This window comes from Leptinotarsa decemlineata, unplaced genomic scaffold (genome assembly GCF_025532065.1).
Source record: "Leptinotarsa decemlineata unplaced genomic scaffold, Ldec_3_MD MMD2_tig00078422_RagTag_RagTag, whole genome shotgun sequence".
NCBI lineage: Eukaryota > Metazoa > Arthropoda > Insecta > Coleoptera > Chrysomelidae > Leptinotarsa > Leptinotarsa decemlineata.
The window spans coordinates 3858201-3875368 of NW_027412747.1; the positions used below are offsets into that span (position 1 = coordinate 3858201).

The window sequence follows — 17168 nt, forward strand, 5'->3', positions numbered from 1 at the left end:
CTGCCTGGACATGGTTTGTGAACAAGAAAAGTAATTTCAATAATTGGGATGATCTTGTACAAGAATTAAAAAAAAAAAATTCTACCTTACTTTTATGAAGAAGATCTAGAAAGAGAAATAAATTCTAGGACCCAAGGTGCTAACGAAAGAGTATCCTTATATATTTCCTCCATGGAAGGTCTCTTCAACAGGTTGACTACCAAACCTGATGAGGAAACCCGTGTAAAAAAAATTCGTAGGAATTTATTACCATTTTTTATCTCTCACTTAGCTTTACAAGATCCCAAAAGTGTTTCTGAACTTTCTGATTTATGTAAAAAATTAGAAGAATCTTGTTTGTGGGCTGATCGTTATAAAGCACCACCCAGTCGCAGTTCTGGGTTACTAGAGCCTGATCTGAGTAGTCCCTACAGTGGAGCAAGTGCTTCCTTTCCTTCAACTTCTCATAAATCGTTTCGTGAAAATCTTTCTTCTAGTAATATCTCTACCTTGGGGAACTATCGATGTTGGAATTGTGATTTGGCTGATCATACCTATAACCAGTGTCGCAAACCCAGAACCATGTTTTGTTATGGTTGTGGTTTAAAAAATACTATTAAAAGTAGGTGTCTTAACTGCCGTTCAAAAAATGGGAAAGTAGGTGGCGAAAACCTGGACGTCGTTACCAGTCAAACCAAAAGTCCAGAAACCAAGTCAGTCAACTCCCAATCCAAAAAGTCGAACAAAAAGCAAAGCAAACAGGGTCATTAAAAACGTCTTTATTGGAATGGCAAAATTGGTTATCATGTGTAAAAAAATTCTTATCTCCTGTAAATATTAATCCTATATTTGTGAAGAAACCAAATGACAATCGTCCTTACCTTAATGTTGAAATTTTTGGTCAGAAAATTCTTGCTCTTGCTGATACCGGTAGTACATCTTCTATCATAGGTTCTACAGGTTTTCATCTCTTGCAGAAATTCAATCTCTCTATTCGGTATGAATCTATCGTTCATGTTACCACTGCTGATGGTAAGCCTCAAGATTTTCTTGGATATATTTTAGTTCCTATTTCTCTCAATGGTGTTTCAAAAAAATTGAAAATTCTTATTATTCCTTCAGTAACTCACACTCTAATCTTAGGAATGGATTTTTTTGAGCTTTTTTGTATTAACGCTAACTTCAGAAGCTTATCTTATTCGGTCCAATCCTCTATCTGTACAGTGAATACTATCCAACCATTCTCTGAACTATCTAATTCCCAGAAAACCGAACTTCAGGAAGTAATTGAATGTTTTAAAACCATAGCTCCCAAAGATAGACTTGGTCGCACTCATCTGTTGACTCACCATATAGATACTGGTGATTCTAAACCAATTGTTCAACGTCAGTATCCTTTATCTCCTACAATGCAGGAACACTTGAACAAGGAAATTGAGGAGATGCTTAAGCTTAAGGTTATTCAACCTTCTCAATCTCCCTGGTGTAGTCCATTATGGTTGGTTCCTAAACGTTCAGGAGATTTTCGTGTGTGTTTTGATGGTAGGAAATTGAATGAAGTTATGGTCAATGATAATTATCCTATGCCTCTTATTGATAGTATTCTTAATAAATTACGAGATGCTAGATATCTTTCCTCAATTGATTTGACCAAAGCTTTTTTCCAAATTCCCTTAGACGAATCTTCTAGACAGAAAACAGCTTTTGCAGTATATGGTAAAGGTCTTTTTGAATTTACAGTTTCTCCTTTCGGTCTGAGAAATAGTCCGAAACTAATGGCACGATTGATGGATATCGTTATTGGACCTTCTTTGGCTCCATTTTGTTTCGTTTATCTCGATGACATCATTGTGGCCACCCCTACTTTTGATCTTCATATTAAAATTTTGAAGGAAGTATTTCTAAGACTCAAAAATGCCAATCTTACCATTAATTTAGATAAGTGTGAGTTCTGTCGGCCTTCTCGTGTTTATTTGGGTTTTGTTGTGGATCAACAAGGTTTGAGAACAGACCCTGAGAAAGTTTCAGCGATTGTTAATTACCCAACCCCGAAAAACACCACGGAAATCAAACGCTTGATCGGTCTTGTTAGTTGGTATCGTCGCTTTATTAAAGATTTTTCGTCAATATGCTCTCCTATATCAGATCTTCTTCATGGTCGTAAAAAAGGCCAACAAATAACTTGGACTCCTGAGGCAGAGGCTGCTTTTACGGAGATTAAGTCTCGCCTAACGTCTGCTCCAGTACTTGCTAGCCCTGACTTCACAAAACCATTTGTGATTCAGTGTGACGCTTCTGATACAGGTGTAGGAAGTATTTTGTATCAAGAATGTGACGGTATTGAACATCCCGTAGCTTACGCCAGTAAGACTCTCACTGCATGTCAGCGAAAATATACAGTTACTGAAAAGGAGCTGTTAGCTATCATTTTTGGTATAGAAAAATTTCGTAGCTATATCGAAGGCACCAAGTTCACTATTGAGACTGATCATGCTTCCCTTATTTATCTTTATAATCTATCTAACCCTTCTGGACGTTTGACTAGATGGGCAGTGAAACTTTCACAGTTTGATTTTACTATTAAACATCGAAAAGGTTCCTTGAATGTAGTTGCTGATGCTTTATCTCGTTCCATTGCTGAGGTTTCTGTTATCGATATTTCTACTTTTCAGCCTGATGCCTGGTATACGTCTTTGATAGAAAAGATCAAGACCAAACCAGAAGACTATCCTTCTTTCCGTGTCGAAAATGGTGTTATCTATAAACATATCTTTTCTTATCACAATATAGTTAGTAATCTTACCGACTGGAAAATTGTGGTACCTACTGCCAATCGACAGGAAATACTGCAATTCTACCATGATAAAGAAACTGCCGCTCATTTAGGAATATCTAAATCCCTTTCTCGTATTCTAGAACTGTATTATTGGCCTCAAGTAAGAAAAGATGTATATAAATATGTTAAGAAATGTCCGGTTTGTGCTGCTTGAGGGAGTTCTAATTTACCTAAAGCAGGTCATATGGGATCTTACAAAAATGTTAATTTTCCCTTTCAATGTATTTCTGCAGATTTGTTAGGCCCTTATCCTAGGTCCAAAAGTGGTAATCAGTATGTGTTAGTTGTTGTCGATTGGTTTACCAAATATGTCTTAGTTCATCCTATGTCTAAAGCAACCTCAAAAGGTATTATCAAGTTCATAGAGAACAATGTTTTCTTAATTTATGGAGTACCTCAAATTTTTGTCGTGGACAATGGAAGTCAATTCATTAGTAAGGAATTTAAGAAACTAATGGAAGACTATAGAGTTCAGAAAATTTGGTATAATGCTAAATATCATCCACAAGCTAATTTTGCTGAAAGAGCTAACAAAGTTATAGTTACCTCAATTCGCTGTTATATTCATGAGAATCATAAAACGTGGGATTCTTCTATCTATAAAGTTGCCCAAGCTATTAGATTAGCAAAACACGATGTGACTGAGTATTCTCCTGCTTTCTTAAATTTTGCAAGGAACATTCCTGTTACTGGAGATTTTTATGGCAAAATCTCAGAAAATGAAACTAACATCCCTACAGTCTCTGATAAGTCTCAACGAATTGATGATATTCAAGAGTTACCTAAATTATTTATTGATGTTCGCAGGAAATTACATCAAGCCTATCTTAGGAATGCTCGTCAGTATAACTTGAGAAAGCGGGAACTCACATTTCATGTTGGTGACAGACTTTGGAAGCGAAATGTAACTCTGTCTGCAGCGGGTAATAATTATTCTGCTAAACTGGCTCCTAAATTTATACCTTGTATTGTTTCTAAGGTTATATCTAATTTGGTATATGAACTAAAAGACATGGATGGTAAAGACCTCGGACGTTGGCATGTTAAGGATCTGAAATCTTCCTTTGTAGACAATGATTCAAACTTGACTGAAGAGGAGTACTTTAGTGCTGATTCTGATTCAGATCACTAATTATCTTTATCTTTACTTATCTTATCTATTTATCTTTCCTTGGTTTTTTTTTCCTATGTATCTTTTGCTCTGTGGACGGGGGCATTAGAATTTCTCCACCATGGCATTACCAGATGTTAGGTACAAGTCCTATGACTGGCCACTTTTAGCATTTTATAACCTTCCGCTTTTGCTCTGTGGACGGGGGCATTAGAATTTCTCCACCATGGCATTACCAGATGTTAGGTACAAGTCCTGTGACTGGCCACTTTTAGCATTTGATATCTTTTACATGCTTTATTTGCCATTGATAATTACTTGAAACAATTTTGGGTAATGTAGGTCATGAAGTAGCTACCTCACTTTTTCCTTAGAATGGAAATTCTATATCTTTGTGCTCAAGTGGCATTTTCACGGTGATGTAGTAGTACTAATGCATTTATCCTGAATGTATACTGGTGTTGTCATTGGTATTTTCGTTATATCCTGATTATCTTCTCTTTTATGTTCTTTGTCTATAATTTGGTCTCTTTACCTAATTATCTAACGTTACATTATCTTAGATTATCTTATACCTTATCTTATCTCTTTGTCGGTTCCCTGAGGGAAAAGTCGATGTCGAATGTAACTGATTGTTAATTGTTAATGAGTTATATTTGTTTTTGGAAGTATTTATCATTTGGTAATTCCATATGGAAAATTAGAGTTTCCAGAAGAATAACTTATTCAACAAATTTGAGAGATAGATTACCTATCACTTTTGTGATTTTTTCTAGATTAATATTTTGGAAATAAATCAACAAATCTTTCAAAAATTTGAGTTACAATTCACATTATTACCTTGCTCTTTTTCAATGATTTACATTGAGATTGCTGTGTCACTGAAATACAGTTTCATTGATAGTATCTTTCCTTAAGGTATTTCTTCATTGAAATTTCCTTACTATGATTTCCTGGATCGTATTTCTAGGAAGTATTGATGGCTTTTGACAAGTTTTTACTTTCTTATGTCTGTAGATTTTGCTGTTGCAATGTGTGATTAGTGGATGGAGGTTTCTGCTAAGATACCAAACTTAGGCGGTTTGGATTATGCATTTTAATGCCTTTCCCTTTTTGTTTGTAGGAGCCTGAGTGTGTTGGGTGCAAACATGGCACAGAACGGCAACCTGACATATCTTATGTATCGGCGGAGGTTTCTCCAATATTGTCAGGTAGGGTCCATGGAAGGGTGAACTTTGTCAGGCTAACGTGGAGGTCTAGGCTGGTCAACGTGTGAAGCTCGCCAAAGGGCGGTCGGGCAATACTACTGGGTGATCCTGAGCTCCATGGATTCGTCGTGTCTGGGGATTTGGTTGCAGTGCCACACATAGGAACATCTCCGAATTTGTCGGGAACTTATGGCTTAGCCATTTTAAGTTTGGTGGAGCTATATATCACCCCAATTGGAGTGGACAATTGGCTATTTCCTTTAATTGAAATAATTTCATTTTTTTGTTTCCACAAGGGTTTTCTTGTAGGTTGTCTCTAGTCCTAATGTACTGATGGGTAGGGTTGTCCATTTTTGAATTAGGAGACGAGTAGTATCGGGTGTATCTGCGGCGCAGCATTACCATCCAGCAGCGAAAAGATTACCTGATCTTGGTTCAGGGATGAACTTCCTTCCTTGTCTTTGCTTTCGGCGGAGGGTTCCAGCGACGACTCCCTAGCACCAGTTTAACTATTGTTGTTGACTGTTTTATCTTTAGATCAAATTTTTATCGTTTGGTACTGTATCTTTGATTTTTTCATATCTATATATAAAAAAAAAACTCAAACATCATGGGTTTTCGTTTTTTTTACCGGGGAGAGGTGGTGTGTAACGAATATTTCGTTACATTCATATATTCTTAATGTTACCTATAATATCAATAGTTTGATCACCACAATTTCAATCATATTATTCTCCGTAAACGGTATAATAGTCACTGCCGGCTGGATCTGCGAAAACAAAAAAAACGCAAAGACCGAGGGCATTCGTTTTCGACGGAAACGATAAAAAAGTTCTCTTCCTTCCCAGCGTTTGACGAGAACGGTTGATATCTGGTACGTGCTGACCTTTTGTTTGAAATTATCTTTATTCATAGTAAATTTGTGGAGATCTGTTTAAGTATATCTTTTGCCTTTCCTGGATTTTCTATTCAGTCATAGAAATCAGTTTAATTCTGTAATTAGTGATAATTACACTGCATGTGATTGAAGGTTATTTTTTAAATTTACCTTATACTGGCTTTTATCCAGTCATCGATGAAATTTAGAGTCTTGCAAAGATTGCTAATTCACTAAATTATCTATTCCTCCATATATTTTTGGCTAGAATTGTTTTAAGAAGAAATTCTGCATCGTGGTATTTTTTTTAGGTTAGAGGATTCATTTCTTTTTATTTTAATATTCTCAAGTCATCCTCTAAATACAGTGAGATCACAGAGTTTCTTCTAGAGAACATCAGATTACCTTGGTGATATTTTTTTAAAAATTGAATTGTTCTAAAAATTTAAAAAAAAAATACAGTTAGTGAAGTATCTGCTTTGCACACCTCCTTCATCGTTGAATTGCTTAAGGAAATCAGTATCTACGCTTTATAAAATTTCAGATACTGAATACTTGGCATGTTATTCTCGAGCTACCTGTTGCTGCAGTGACGTCATCATTATTACTAGGACATTTGGGAGTGGACAGGAGAGTTGAAGTTGATTGCTTGGTGACATTCAGGCAGTACCTTTCCAGGACAATTCCTCAGGTGAGCATTTATTTTCTATATGACCTTCTTTTGGTCCAATTAATTTCTCTTTGAGAAATAAATGCAAACTTGAGAGAATTTGTTTTCTGGCCTGATTTGTTCTGTAGTAGTTGACTGATACCATTCTATCTTTATCTTCCGATTTATCTTATCAAGAATACTTAAGCAGTCCATTTTATCTGAATTAACTTTATTCTATAAGGTCAACCAGATATCCTCCCTTCTGTATATATGCACTTTGCTTATTATTTCCCTGGCAATAGCTTAGTACCTTATCTTTAATATTTCCTTGGATTAGTTGTCAATTTGTTTGATGATTTTCAGTATAGTATGAAAATAGTTAATGATTGCCAAACTATTATTTCCTTTCTTTTTTTAGTTACATTACCCTTTGATATAACTGAATTCCATTGGAATTAATCTTTTTAATTCAGAATATAGTAGTAACATTCTGAGGATATCTGTGTGTCCCATCATAGTAGAATTGTATCTGATTCATTTCATTGTTTCGCATGATATCGAGAAACTGTATACTGGGTGAAGGACTGATACAGGCAGGAGGTTCCTACTAAATAACTTAATCGAAGAGGCACTCCAACGTGAGCTCTAAATCCATCTCCAGCCAGAGCAGGTGGTTACAAGTCTCTGCAGCCCTCTTCAAGACTCCTCAGCCACCCCAGGTATTCCAACCAGTGAAATTGAATCAGACAACCATCGACACTGTAAATATTCTGAATTTTTTTATTATTTTATATTTCTAATATTATATTACCATCTTTATATATATATATATATATATATATATATATATATATATATATATATATATATATATATATATATTTCCGGCTTGGAGCCATTTTGTAAAAAAGGAAATAAAGTTGTTAATTTTTTTATATTTATTTTGCCTTTCAATCCAAGCTAGGTACAAGTCATATCTTTCTCTTTGGTTTTGCCTTTTGCAACCTGGCTCCCAAATATTAGAATTAGTCAAGTAAACTCATGGTTTATTTGATTAATAGTAAACTAATCTGTTATAGCTATTAATCCGACCTGTGTTGAACTTACTCACACCCTCCCGTATCAAACTGAGCAGCCTATCAGCAAAAGGTGTTGGCATCCCAAATTTAGAATTATTAAATTTGCCTTTTCAAAATTTGGGGGGTTACAAGCTCCTGCTTTACATTCATTATCCCCTTATTGTAATCTTCAGTAAAACCCATGGGATACTTCAAGGGTAATTTACCGCTGAATACATTGCTGACAGAATCCAGTATATCTTGTTTATTCACATCAATACCCCATCCTATCGGTAGTAGCGAATTTGCATGCGTTTGTCCCAATGATATCATCGTTATATGTGTAAGTTATGCCGTGTTTTCGAACAATAACTACTTGCTCACCACTCATTTCATAGCGAATTTCTTCGAAGAAAAAGGCGAGGGCGTTATTGGATAGGTAGCACTGCCCCATGGCGTACTTCCAGTCGATATAATTTTCACTTCCACAGAGTTTTTCGAAAGAGGCTGAGACGGCAGTATTTGATATGGACATTTTATCAGGAAAAGATATATCTAACTTATTCTGCCTTCTAATTGCAGTACAAGAACAACATAAATGTTCGAATGTGCAATTCTGGGCCCATAACCTGATACAATTTGTATTAGATTGAATATAATTAAATATACTTGATGACTTGTTTGGAACGTATATTTTGACAAGTAAACAAACTCGAATGTTTTTAAATAACAACTACTACATGGTTATATACAGTGGACTCATCCATCATAAAGGAACAATCTTCATTCTGCAACACAAATGAATACTTGAATACTGTAATTAATTTCTACATGCTAAATATGGCTACAACATGACTAGATTGAAGGAATAAATACTGCCCCAACCACGCAATATTCTGTGTGCAACAACCAAAGTATATATGCACTCCTATCAATTCCTTGTTTATTTATTATTTAATTCCATCATGAAAAAAAATTACAACCTCAAAATTAACATGCAAAACATATTTCAATTACAACTCAAATATATTTTAAAATTAACATGCACTATATATATATATATATATATATATATATATATATATATATATATATATATATATATATATATATATATATATATATATATATATATATATATATATATATATATATATATATATATATATATATATATATACACATATTTACAAATCCGTTGGCAAACCGGCAATCATATCCTTCCATCGCCACACCTGAGGCTCGTACTTCACAATGTGAGCCAATAGCTCGCTTTCAAGCTCATTTTCCTTGTGAAGATCCGCTTCAATGCTAGAGAGTTGCTTATCTAATTCCCGCTTCTGAGCCTGAATGCCTTCAATTTTTGCAATCATGGCTCTGCGGCGGGAACCGCACTCACCTCGGCGCTGTCACTTCTTGCTCAATTCATCCATCACAGATCGCATATGACAAAGAATAAACAACTTTCCGGTCCTCACATGTGCTCTGTGACAGAGGAACTTCCGCAGCGACTTCTCGAGTGGGCGAAGGAATGTTTTCCTCTGAAAGGGCTGGTGAGGTTGATGTCCCATCCTGATGTGGTAACGGAGTGGGACTAGCTTCACGGTGGACATCTACGACCACTTGCACATGGTGGACGGGAGCTACAGGAAAGGATGGTCCAGCGTTTGATCCTTCCGAAGGACGGGTTGCTTCTGGCCAAGCTCTATTGGCCATGTTTTTTCGCATCTTTTTCTGAAGACGCTCAGCTTATCGCCCTTCCTCCTGATTGATGGCTTCGACTTCGCGGATGGTGGTTCCGTCTTGTTGTTGCCCCGTATCCGCTTCTTCGGGTTTTCAAACTCGTCCTCAGAGTCAATCTGAGATAACATCTCAAGTAGCGGTGTCAACGTCACGTCTTCCACATCCGATAACCCCAGAAGGTCTGGCAGTGGCTCCTCCAAGTTTGGAATCAACGTATCTTAAAGTCCTTCCAAACTCTGAGACGTCGGTACCGCCTCGATGTATAGGTCCATCATTGAATCCGCTTCCTGATCTGGGTTGAAGTCACGGAAGAGAGACTTAACGTTGGGCGTCGTCGTCGGACCATCGTTGTCGTCTGAGTCTTAGGTGGCTGAATCACCACGTCCTGATGAACAACCACCCTCCTGCGCATGGCCTCGTCCCGCTGGGATTCAGTTAGGACATACCGTAAGATAGACATGCTTCTGAAAAAAAATCAAAATATACGTCAATAGAATATAAATATAAATAGTTATTGAAAGTATTCAACTATGTTATATTGAATAACTAGACTAAACTAAATGACACGTGTTGCTGAAGGCAGATTGGCTCGATTGGATACTGGAGGTAAGTTGATTCGAAAGAATACTGCAAGCGAGTGATGTGCTTTGGCCTCCTCTCCTTTTTTTAAAAGGATAAACTCCCACTTCTCCCTCTACAACCCCCACCATCAGTTGTTATGCGGTGTGGGGGTGTGATGGGGATGAATTTTGAGAGAACGGTAACATTTAATAACAATATTCAATTGGTATGAATTTTCCAATTTTTGTTGAATATTAAAAAAAATGGAAACATAATTTCATTACTCAATTAGTCAATTGCTCTTCCAATAATTTGATGAGGATATCTAATCTTCCATTACCAGCATTGCTATCATCTTTCAACACTTCCAAAAGAATTCTGAAATTTTGATTGGGGCTCGTTTGATAAAACTTGATGTCATTATGCCCCCAAGGTAATATCTTGGTGGTATTAGGTATTATGAATCTTTCATCATCCTTACATGATAGAGCAACTTTATTGCACATCAGTGTATATACCTCATGTAAATCACTTCGAAATATATTCATCTTCCGCAATATTGTACCACCTTTTTCAACAATCCTTATGTAATCGTCAACTGATATTTGATTTCTTATACCGGATTTTTTTATACCTTTTGCCCTTTATTTCATCTGATACACTTTTAACGTGATAAGCTTTGGCACCTGTGCCGTGGAAACTAATGATGGAATCATTCGGAAGTTCATCTTTCATCTTTCCTAGCATCGATTTCCTTACTGACACATTGAATTCATTATCCATCGAATAATTGGAAGTGTCATATTTATCAATGTTCTCAGTCATGAAATCATATAAATTATCAGTCATCATTTTCAATGTCAAAGAATCCGTATCGGTATAGAGAAGAGAAGCTTTTTGATGACATCATAGAAAAAATCGTAAATAACAGTTTTCGACATATACAATATGAAAAACCCCAAATACAACGGTTTATTGTAGCAAACCCTAACTCTACCCATATGAATAACGACGAAGTCTTCCGAAAATATGGATAATTATTGAAATTGGAACGAGCTATAAGAGCGTTGGCACCCATACATCTGATAGATTACCAATGTGTAACAAGTCGAATGTCTCTTCTATTAACATTCTCCATTGTTTTACCATATATGGAATTCACGTTCAGTTTGAAATAGTTCTTCTTAAACTTATTCTTAGCATTATTCCTCAGAGTCGTATACAAGTCGATATATTTTTTCAACCATGGTGATTGATTGAATCTGAGAATTCTATGAGTTCTCATCACCAATAAACCATTACGAACCGCCTGTTTCAAATTTCTATAGTGAACAATAATTTTTTCATCATTCAAATTTGGTATCCGTTAGGGAATTTTAGACTTTGAACCAGGTGGTATAATACTTCACACCAAAAATGGTGAATCTGAATGTAAATCGTGCAATTCTATAAGATAGTGCATACCTACTTCAAAAATGTATCCTTGACGGTTATCATTTGGGACGCTATTTGTGTCTAGTTGACTTATTTCATCGGTGGTCAACCAAGTAAATCCACCAACAGGTAGCGATTGACACAAAGGTACTATGCATTCATGAAGGTTCGTCGGGATTGTTATTTGGAAGAAATTGATTATTTGCAATATGCTTCCTTTTCGAACATTGGCTGAAATTTTCAAAAATATCACACAACAGAACATCAGATTTCAAGTAAATGTCACAATATTCACCTAAATCACGACAACTGAACATGCCCCATACCTATTTCACTCTATCATAATCCTCATTAGAAATATTCTTCTCATTTAGTTTATCATAAAAGTCCACCTGCGATGGTATACTTGAATGATTCAATTTATCCAAACAATCGATACAGTTGTATGGAAAACCACCTTTCTGCCTCATTAGCTGAAATTTATTATTTTCTGGAAAATATTTTCTGATTTTCACGAAATGTTTTTCATCCAAATTATCGTCCAACTCTTGTAGAGATGCAGCCAAAAATTTTAAACTATCCACAAATCTCAATTTCAAATATTTTTTTCAATTTGCCCATTTCGATAGAATGTATTTTCCATGAATAGATGTTTCGTGAAAGAAACATATTTCTCTTTAGTTTGAGCGATGACATCAACTTTATTTTCATTAGTACATAACTCTGTAATGAATAGGTGACAGTCATACCCGCTGAGATTATGGAAAATAATTGGAATGAAGTCGGGCAATTTGAAATTGAGATTACAAATGGAATTAGTAGTTTCATTTCTTTTTTTCCCGTTAGATGGCAGTGGTCATGTACTTTAATATCACCCTCTTCAAATTAATTTCCACATATACCACATGTGGTGACAATATTGAAGTCATGTTCTTCCTCAGCAGTCGAAGGACTCATCGGAACCATATTTTTCAAATATTTGTGATAGATATTGGTTACGTCAGCCTCCAAGTTTGAAACAAAAACTTTAGCTGCGTCAGCACCTCTATATAATACAGAAATTTAGAAATTGAATCATGAAAAGAGCATATGGCTCATGTAGATAAGTTTTATTTGTGAAATATTATGCAGGATTTGATTCATTTATGTGCACTAGTTTCAAAATAGATTCAAAATCAGCATACACAACGAATTGAACTTTCAATCGTTTTTCGAAATTTTCAAATTTCAAAATATTATCAGGTACACATTTACCAAATTTGTCACTTCTGAAACTTGTGTTCGGCGTTGTTGTTGAAATGTGATTACATTCATTCAACTGATGTCGTAATAGAGCCCGCTTATCACTGAAGTACAATAAACAACCATCACAAAAATATTTTTTGGGGTGGTGTGCAGATATTTGGGATGATACTAGTCTCGATAAATCCTTCATCCAACAATAATGACTATTACCGGATTCATCTGTGATATTCAACATATTCACATGACTGTTAAGCCTAGATTTTGAATAGTGTAATGGGCCTACAACTTCAAATTCTATTTTGCCATTTTTGAAAGTCCATAAACATTGATGGAACATTCATTCATAACCTCAAATTTGGGGATATCTTTCAATTTAACTAGAAAATCCATACCTGCTACATTCAATACGATTGAGAAATGGGGGTATGACGAAATTTCACAGACTCTCGCACTGGCAGGATACAAAGTTGAAGTTACAGCCCATGCAAAGCAGTAATGGTCCTGATTCACAACATTCACCACACTTTTCGTGGATTCGATGAACTTGGGAAGTTTGACGTAAGATAATCCACCAAGGGGGTTATACTTATTAACATTCACCTCCAAATACAACATTTTCTCAATTGTCCAACCTAAAAATATATAGTTCATTTTTTCACACACTCAATTCTACACTTGAAAGCTGTACCTACGATTTTAACCCCCTCTCCGTAATGCACACATGCATTCGTTCTATGCTGCAAGGTTCTCCGATGTACATTCATCTGATCACTTGAAATTGCAGCACTGGCAAGTCTGTATTGGCGGAAGTGTTGGGGAATTCATCCTAAGCCTCTTCGTGGTTGGTGCTCCTTCATCATTCTCGGTTGATGGTCCTCATAATTCATCAATGTACAGGAATCGCGCTGATGATGACGCAGGTTGTCATTACGTGTGAAACTTTTTCCACAGTCATCACACATATACATTTCGTTTGAAATTATATAAACCAGAAGATTCATTCATTCACACCACTCTCCTAATGAAAGTACATTCCCCCCCCCCACTCCGACTCGATGAAAATGACGGAGTCAAAGAGTCGAATTTTAAACTACATGTTCAAGGTTTGAATTGAAGGGGTTATATTTTTAGGAGTGATTAATTTTTGGGAAAGAAAGCTTTTGGCTTTCTACTACTCCATCTTGACACAAAAAAAAGGATGAGGCAATCTTCCAAAGAAAGGAAGGAAGTAATCAATTTGAAAATAAGTAACTCTATACATGGATGTGTAGATCATGCGAAGAAGTATTTTTCAGACACAAACTGAAAGAAAGTCCTCCTGAAACAGCTACTTTCATATAAACATTGAATTACACGAAACAAAAAAAATCTTTCGAAACAAATACTTCTATATGAACACTGAATTATACAGAAGATACTTTTCTCTACTCAGTTTGTATTTCAAACATTCGTTGTGGAATAAAAATCAGATATCATTCACATGAGTTCTACTTCAAATGAATGGTAACAAATTGCACTTACATGGAACACTGTCATCCCCACTGGTATACATCGATGTTTCGCCTTAAGACACTTGCCCCAAGGCTTTTCAGTACCAAATTGGATAACATTATAGAAAATACACACAATTCATTCATGAATTACGATTTTTAATGTCACGGAATAAGCTTGATCTGCTTATGTCATCGATGACATCGTAATGACATTCATTCACCTATTTGATTTAATCCCAGCCAAGAGAAATCTTATTTGAATTGAAGGGGTTATATTTCTAGAAGTGATTAATTTTTGGGAAAGAAAGTTTTTGGCTTTCTACTCCTCCATCTTGATACAAAAAAAAGGAAGAGGGATCCTCACCTCATGATCTACACATCCATGTATAGAGTTACTTATTTTTAAATTGATTACTTCCTTCCTTTCTTTGGAAGATTCCCTCATCTCTCATAGGGTCGAGATCATATGATGTGATATCAATCAAGGTCAAATATCGAGGTCACGTATCGAGTAAGGTTGAATCTCAAGGTTGAACCGCATGTTCGATGTCGTATTTAAAGTGTATAGATCAAAGTGGTGAGGTATCTTTCGAGGTCAGACATCAGGGTCACCAACTGGGGATAGACATAAATCTCATGTCAACATCCATGTTCGAGGTCCTATCGTCTGACACGTACCTCTAGGTCGTATGACGTCATTCAAGGTCGATGTCAATTGGGGGGGGGAGGTCCTCAAACGGCCTTAGATATCTACTATGATGCAAAGGAGTAACTTTCAGAAAAATACTGGAAGAAAAACCTCCTCGAAATAGCTACTTTCATATAACACAATATAACACAATATAATTATTGAAAGAAGTGAAATTCCACTTACTTCTGTGAATGATATCTGATTTGATTCCATTACGAATATATGGAATACAAACGGAATGGAGAAAAGTATTTTTCGTATAATTCAGCGTTCATACAAAGGTATTTTCTCAGAAAGTTTTTTTCTTTCATGTATTTCAATGTTTATATGAAAATATCTGTTTCGAGAGGACTTTTTCTTCCAGTTTTGTATCTGAAAATTACTTCTTTGCATGATCCTTACATGTTTGTATAATTGATTCCTTTCTTTCTTTGGAAAATTGCCACATTTTTTATATCAAGATGGAGAAGTGAAAGGTTAATCTCTCCTAAAAATATACTCGACAATCTGGAAACATTCGCCTATTCTTCCACTAGCTAAAATAAGCAATGCAGAGAATATGACTAACCTTCGCCCGTTTAATATTTTGTGTGCCATATCTAAAGCATTTGAGAAAATTTTGAACTCGCAGATGCGTACCTAACTAGTTGAAGTGATTTTCAACATAATACCAACCTGTCAATCAGGGTTGAGGACGAACCACAACTGCACAACAACTCTTTCAAAAGATGATTTGCATTGTTCTGTCAACAATAACAAACTCTGTCTGTTGGAATTACTGGACTACTCTAAAGCATTTGATCGAATTAACTACTCTCTGCTTCTGACAATACTGAAATACCTGGGTTTTTGCCTCCGGAGTGATAACTCTGTTTGAAATTTACCAGCTTAATCGTTCTCAATATGTATAACTAATAACAAAAAATCTACCACCCTTAAAATAAATAATGGGGTCTCTCAAGGATAGATGCATCGATTTTAGGCCCACTTCTCTTTGTTTTATAAACTTCTCAGTTCTCACAGTGCCTTCTTGATACTTCCATGCATTGTTACGCCGACGATACGCTGTTATATTTAAAATTTGATGAAAATTCACTCAATACTGCGCTAGATCAAATGAGTCACGATCTCCACTCTCTGATCACTGAATCAAGTGAATACTGTCTCTCTCTGTAAACTCATCTGAATCTTACGTCATGCTCTTCGATAGGCCAACTGCAAAAAATCGTTGTAGCGAATATTTCCTTCGATGGGGTTCAATTACCAAATATATTTCTAGCTTCTGCACACAGTTACCGTTTGGGGAAGATTCTATCTCAGGGCACTCAAACCAGGGGTGGCATGGGAAAACACATTTTGTCTTCAATCGATGACTGCCTGCCCGTTACTGACATGCCCAACAGGCTGAAACAGCTGTCTACAGGTAGTTCTTAAACATGAAATCAAATTGGAAATGATCAGAATAGTACTCATTTTTATGTTTTGAATTTCATGGAATTATTTTCCAGCAGAGTGAATACCTAACCTAACCTAACTTTCCTTAATTTTATATCATTTCATATATATAATTAAATAACTTGCTTCGGAAATAAACTTTTCAAAAACAATTTATTACGTGACAATACAGTTTGGTACATTCACTAGTTTAAAAACCAAGATGAATAATGAATATTGAGGCGCTGCAGTGTCAAATATTTATAGTGCTAATCTAAGTCGATTCTTGGTGGTTAGTAAATATTTTGGAAAGTTCGAAAGTCTATTTAGGAGATAATCAACCATAATGGAATATTTATGGTAAGCAATAGGGTGATTATTTTGTGATAAAACTCCTCCTATTGCAATGTTACTAGCGTCAGTATTAAGCTGAAAAGGTTTGGAAAAATCTGGATAAGCTATCACAGGGGCGTTAGTTAATAATTCTTTACATTTATGGAATGTTTCTATGTATGTAGAAAGGCTTTTATTTCCTTTGCTGTAGTGTACAGCTTTGATTTTTATAGGATTAGGTTTGATTCCTTCAGGTGTTATAATGTGTCCTAAGAAAGCAACTTCTTTTATGACTTATCCAACTGAATTTTCAAATTGAATTCACGAAATCTGTCAAATATTTGTTTTAAATTAATTTTATGATCGTGAAGCGATTTTGAAAATATTACATCATCCATGTAGACAAGGCATACGGGTATATTCATAGTGGCCGTTATTTACTGAAAATGCGGTTTTTTCAATACTTTCCGGGCTCATTTCAATTTGATGAAAACCTTGTGCCAAATCGAGGGT

The 17168-nt window shown here is 35.6% G+C and overlaps 1 long non-coding RNA gene across 1 annotated transcript; it reads right to left on the reverse strand.

Moving 5' to 3' along the window:
• Positions 1–8918: 8918 nt before the first annotated feature.
• Positions 8919–16512, reverse strand: LOC141487312 (uncharacterized). The gene is made up of 3 exons (XR_012468322.1): positions 13393–16512; positions 11494–13336; positions 8919–9928 (listed from the first exon to the last, which is right to left on the reverse strand). It is a non-coding gene; the product is annotated as an uncharacterized lncRNA (long non-coding RNA).
• Between the last annotated feature and the right edge of the window lie 656 nt (positions 16513–17168).